At 36.8% G+C, this 5,583-nt stretch overlaps 1 pseudogene; it reads left to right on the top strand.

Annotated features, from left to right (window-relative positions):
• The first annotated feature begins 225 nt into the window (after positions 1-225).
• On the top strand, positions 226-1,856 carry LOC131048693 (importin subunit alpha-1-like; annotated as a pseudogene).
• Positions 1,857-5,583: the final 3,727 nt, after the last annotated feature.

Here is a 5,583-nt window from a genome sequence, read left to right as displayed (position 1 = left end):
CACTCGACTTTTAGTTCCATATTTTTCCGCCCCATTTATGCTAATCTGTTTCAACTTCTGTTTCTTTCAAGCCTCTCACATCTGCTAAATTGAGCCCTTTTCAAGGATTTTTTTTGGTTTTTCGCTTTCAGTTTAGTCACATATTCGTTGAAAACTTTCAGTGCTCAGAAATCTCAGCGAATCTTGTTTTTCTGAAGAGTTTTTGGGCGCACAGTTGACATTTTACAATGTCTTTGAGACCCAATTCTCGGGCAGAGCTGAGGAAGAAATCTTACAAGGCGGGTGTCGACGCAGATGAAGCTCGGCGAAAGAGAGAAGACAATCTCATTGAGATCAGGAAAAGTAAGAAGGAAGATAATCTCCTTAAGAAGAGAAGAGAAGGAATGCAATTGACTCAGGCTTTGCCGCAGTCTGATCTCGTGAAAAAGCTGGAGAGTCTCCCTGTATTTGTGGCAGGAGTAATGTCAAATGATCCTCTTATGCAATTGGAAGCAACCACTCAAATTAGGAAGATTCTTTCAATTGAACGGTGTCTCCCTATTGAGGAAGTTGTTAATGCTGGAGTTGTCCCTCGGTTGGTAGAGTTCCTCACAAGAGTTGACTTCCCTCAACTTCAGTTTGAGGCAGCGTGGTCTTTGACAAACATTGCATCAGGAACCTCGGAACACACACGAGTTGTGATTGATCAAGGTGCAGTGCCACACTTTGTGCAGCTTCTTAACTCCCAAAGTGATGATGTTTGAGAGCAGGCTGTTTGGGCCTTTGGAAATATAGCTGGTGATAATTTCAAGTTTAGAGATCTAGTTCTCGGTCATGGTGCTCTTATGCCACTCCTGGCCCAACTGAATGAGAAAACCAATCTATCGATGCTGAGAAATGCCACTTGGACACTATCCAATTTTTGTCGTGGCAAGCCACAGGCACCTTTTGAACAGACCAAACCAGCACTTCCAGTTCTTGAACGCCTTATTCATTCGGATGATGGGGAAGTCTTGACGGATGCATGTTGGGCTCTTTCATACCTCTCAGATGGAACAAATGACAAAATACAAGCTGTGATAGAGGCTGGTGTTTGTCGTAGACTTGTCGAGCTTCTGCTGCACACCAATCCTATGGTTCTCATTCGGGCTCTTCGGACAGTGGGCAACATTGTTGCTGGAGATGATGTACAGACACAGTTCATGATTGAAAATCATGTGCTTGCATGCCTTTTACATCTCCTGACAAACCATCAAAAGAAAAGTATCAGGAAGGAAGCATGTTGGACAGTTTCAAACATCACAGCAGGCAATAAAGAACAAATACAGGCTGTCATTGATGCAAACATTATTCCTCCTCTTGTGAATTTGCTCCAAACTGCTGAATTTGACATCATGAAAGAGGCGGCATGGGCAATCTCCAATGCCACTTCGGGCGGTTCAAACGAACAAATCAAGTATTTGGTGAGTCAGGGATGTATTAAGCCATTATGTGACCTGTTAGACTGCAAAGACCCAAAAATGGTATCAGTTTGTCTTGAGGGGCTTGAGAACATCCTGAAAGTAGGAGAGGCAGAAAAGGATTTAGGAAACATTAGTATAAATAGTTTTGCTCAGCTCATTGATGATGCTGAAGGACTTGAAAAGATTGAAAACTTGCAGAATCACGATAATGAGGACATCTATGAGAAAGCTGTGAAGATCCTTGAAATGTATTGGCAAGAAGATGATGAGGATGAGCAAAACATAGCTCATCCTGGTACTGATGGCCAGCCGGCTTTTAGTTTTGGTACAAATAGAGCACAAGTTCCTCCAGGTGGTTTCGCCTTTGGTTGAGGAAGTGGATTTCTTTTTGCTGGATCATACAATGGGTGTTCAAAGTTTTGAACAATGATTTTGCCATTTCAAAGAAATGGGCTCAATATATAGGTGTTCATTATTTTTAGGATATATAGAAGAATTTCAAAATTTAATTATTGGCTCCCTCTGTCTTAAGTTAAAATTGAATGTAATCATAAGTGAGACCATATGACGGGCTTTCGAAACTACCTAAATTTTTGTATCAAGTTGAATTTTGCTCACATAGTTATTACATTCAATTCAAGCACTTGAATGCCGCAGTATTTTTCTAGTTATTTATGCAGTGTATTATGCATAAAATTATTGAGGTATAGAAGAATTTTGTGAGGGTACAATTGGTATTTCAACAAGGCATGAAAAATGTGATCTTATTATAGGATCTAATTTGTGATCTTCTGACTATGGATTGAAGTCAATGTATAACTTCAAAATGTATAAGATTGGCTAGTTAAATCGAAAAAAAAAAAGTTGAAAGAGTGATTGGAAATAATAACTTAACAAACATTAAACTTTCAAAATAAGGATAAATGAAATAGACACAAATTATACAAAACAAAATTAGATATGAATATAAGATAAAGAATATAATGTAATGATAAACACTATCTTATGATGGACGGTTATGGACAATTTATATTATTTATATTTCATAATAAAATACTGAAAATAAATTTAACATAAATGCAATCAATTAGATCAGTAAAGAATGAACACAAATTAATAAAAAATATCGAATATTTGTTCACTCGAACCTAAATCTTGATTTTTTATGTGTATCAATCAATTTTTCTATTGACATTCAACAACTAAAAACAATATAACTATATAAAACTGTTTGAAACTGACTTTTAAAAACAAATTTGTACTCCATTTGTTTATACTGACACTAATCAATTATTAAATACGCTGACATTTTGCAGGGTACTGCAAAAAGAACATCCAACCATAGTTGAAACAATAGGAGAGGAAAAATATTACTAGTAAAAAAAAATAAAAATTTACTCCTTGTACTTGGAGAAACCATGATTGCAGTCTCTCGCTATAATTGTAAACAAAGTAGCTCACTATCAGAAAAAACATAAGCTTTTCAATTTAAATTGCTACCAAAGAAAATACAAATTACTGATCTTTTATAGACTACTCAAAATCCCCTATTCTAAAACACTGAATTTTTGTTAAGCATGACGTGCTATTGATTTCTTCAAAATTTGTTTGATGGTATCCACTCACTCATTCTGCGACAGACGCCTGCAACACATAAAAATTGAAGGACAAATATTATCACAAAAGAATGCTAAGCCGACTAGGTGGAGATGAAGAAATCTTAAATTAATTTTACCTTGCCTGAAAACTCAGCTCCGAAAACATCATTCAACACAGTCGTGGAAACCAAAGATGCCTCCAAAATTTCTAGTGCCTGCTAAAAATGTTAATATTATTACTAAAATCTCATTAAAACTAGTTAAGGAGACTGCGGCTAGACTTTCTGTTTCTTCACAGTAGGCAGGAAATAAGGTAAATGTGAACCTCAAGGAAGCTAGTCCGGAAAAGGTAAGTAAGATACCTTCTGATCCTATTCTGTCGGGGGTTTCTTCATCACAGGTTTGGGCTCTTATCCCTTGTATTGATCTTTTGGGTTCCTATGTCGATAAGAAAGTGAATTGTTTGCATACGAATGCTATTTCTGGGGAAATTTGGGGTGATCAAATTAGTTTGTTAAAGCTTTATCATAAATTGCACAAAAGATGGGGGGATATGCATTATTTTCAATTATTGTCTGCGAATGCTTTTATTATTGTCTTTGGTTCTCCTCCTTTCAGAGATGAGGTATTAAGAACTTTGCATCATTGGTTTGGAAAACATTTAATTTCAATTATGGCTTGGAAACCATTTTTTGTTCCTTCTTGGTCTAGTTTGAAACTTATTCCTTTCTAGTTTGGTTTACCTAAAATTCCTTTTGAATTTATGGATCCAGATGTTCTTGAGAAAATTGGAAATACTATTGGAACTTGTTTAACATCTAAAATGGACTTTGTGGATGGGGAGGTTCTGGTAAAAATTTGTGTTCTTATTAACCCTAACAATGTTTGCCCCCGTACTTGTAATATCAAGTCTCATGATGGTATTTGGCACCAGTCAATTGAGAATTAGATACGACACTTCTTAAGTCTCCTTTACTTTTGGATGCTCCGTTACTTATGGATTTTAAGAAAAACCCGCAGGTTGTTGGCTCTGTCCCTAAATCCCTTAATAAAGATAGTTTGTCAGTGGGACCTTCAGTTGAAGGATGTGGAAATGTCTCTTCACATAAATTGGTAGAAACAGGTCACATTAATCTTGAAAATAATTCATTGTGTCGTAGTTCCAGGAAACCCAATGTTCACACTTCGGGTTCGGTCTCACTTTCGTCTTTACTAAAGACATTTTCTAATAATGGGGGTATAGTGGATGGTAATCCCTCGATGAATGGAGTAGATCATCCATTGATGATAGATTGCCCTAAGATGCCAAATAATAACACAAAGGGTAAGGGCGATAATTTGTCTCCATGCACTCAAAAGGAGGTTTTCGATTCTTCAAAGAATGTGAACTTAGATAAAAATGCAATGGTTGATAGGAAAACTATTAAACAGGTACCTACCATAGGTTTTCCTAATGATGCTTCTTTAGTTCAGGAAATTAAGAATTTGGTGTCTAATAATTTCCCTCTGAATGTTGAAATTGATAGGGCTAATGAATCTTCCTTAGGGAATAGTAATCCATCAGAGGTTGCCCCTGTTATTATGCCAGATGAGAATCTGGTTCAGCAAGTAAATGATATTTTTAACAATCATGCACATCAAATGGATGAGGGTATTATTGATAGAGTTGTTTGTTCGATTGAGAATGATTTGGGGGGTATAAACTCGACCCTTCCAATTTCTGCATCTGCCAATCCTTTTGTGGTTTTGGCTACAACTGAGTTGGGTTTTGAAGATAATCCATTTATCCTGGCTTCTCCAAAGTCATCTAAGAGTTTACCAATTGTCCAAACAACTCTGGTTTTTTCACCATTGGTGGTTTCTCTTAGGAGAGGTAGGCCTCCAAATAATCTTAAGAATCAAATGGAAATTGATGCTGGAATTCAAAAGACTTTGTCCCTTTGTCCTGTTGGTGGGCAAGGGAGGCATTTGGTCTCTCTTGGTAGGCCTAAGAAACCATGCCTAACTCTAGTAAGTGTAAAAAGAAAGAGGAGTAAAAGATTTGTGACTAGTCCTCCTGTGACAAGATTAGGGGTTGTGAAACGTAATTTGCAAGGTTGCTTTGGGGAAAGCAAAAATTCTCCAATTAATGGGAAGAGGGGAGCTTTGGCCTCCCCTCGAGGACAATGAGAATTATTTCTTGGAATGTTAGGGGCTTAAATGCCCCTAACAAGAGATGCTTAATTAAGTCCCAGATGGACTTAATTAAGTGTGATATTTTTATGTTCCAAGAAACAAAGTTGTCAAAGGAGTCTGCTGATTTGGTTTTTTCATCTTGGAGAAGGTGGAATTTTCTTTCTTCTCCAGCTTGTGGTGCTTCAAGAGGTTTGGCACTGGTTTGGAATAATTATAATATTGAGGTACAGTTAGTGGCATCTGCTACAAATTGGATGTTGACTTTAGTTATAAGCAAGATTTCGAAGGTTAAATTCTAGCTTTTTAACATTTATGTTCCATCAAGTATTCAAGGGAAGAGTAAGTTATGGGGTGAATTAAAGATGATT

The sequence above is a fragment of the Cryptomeria japonica genome, chromosome 2 (genome assembly GCF_030272615.1).
Source record: "Cryptomeria japonica chromosome 2, Sugi_1.0, whole genome shotgun sequence".
Classification (NCBI taxonomy): Eukaryota; Viridiplantae; Streptophyta; class Pinopsida; order Cupressales; family Cupressaceae; genus Cryptomeria; species Cryptomeria japonica.
The sequence above is the reverse complement of the archived record's forward strand: the minus strand, read 5'-3'. Positions and strand labels throughout refer to the sequence as shown.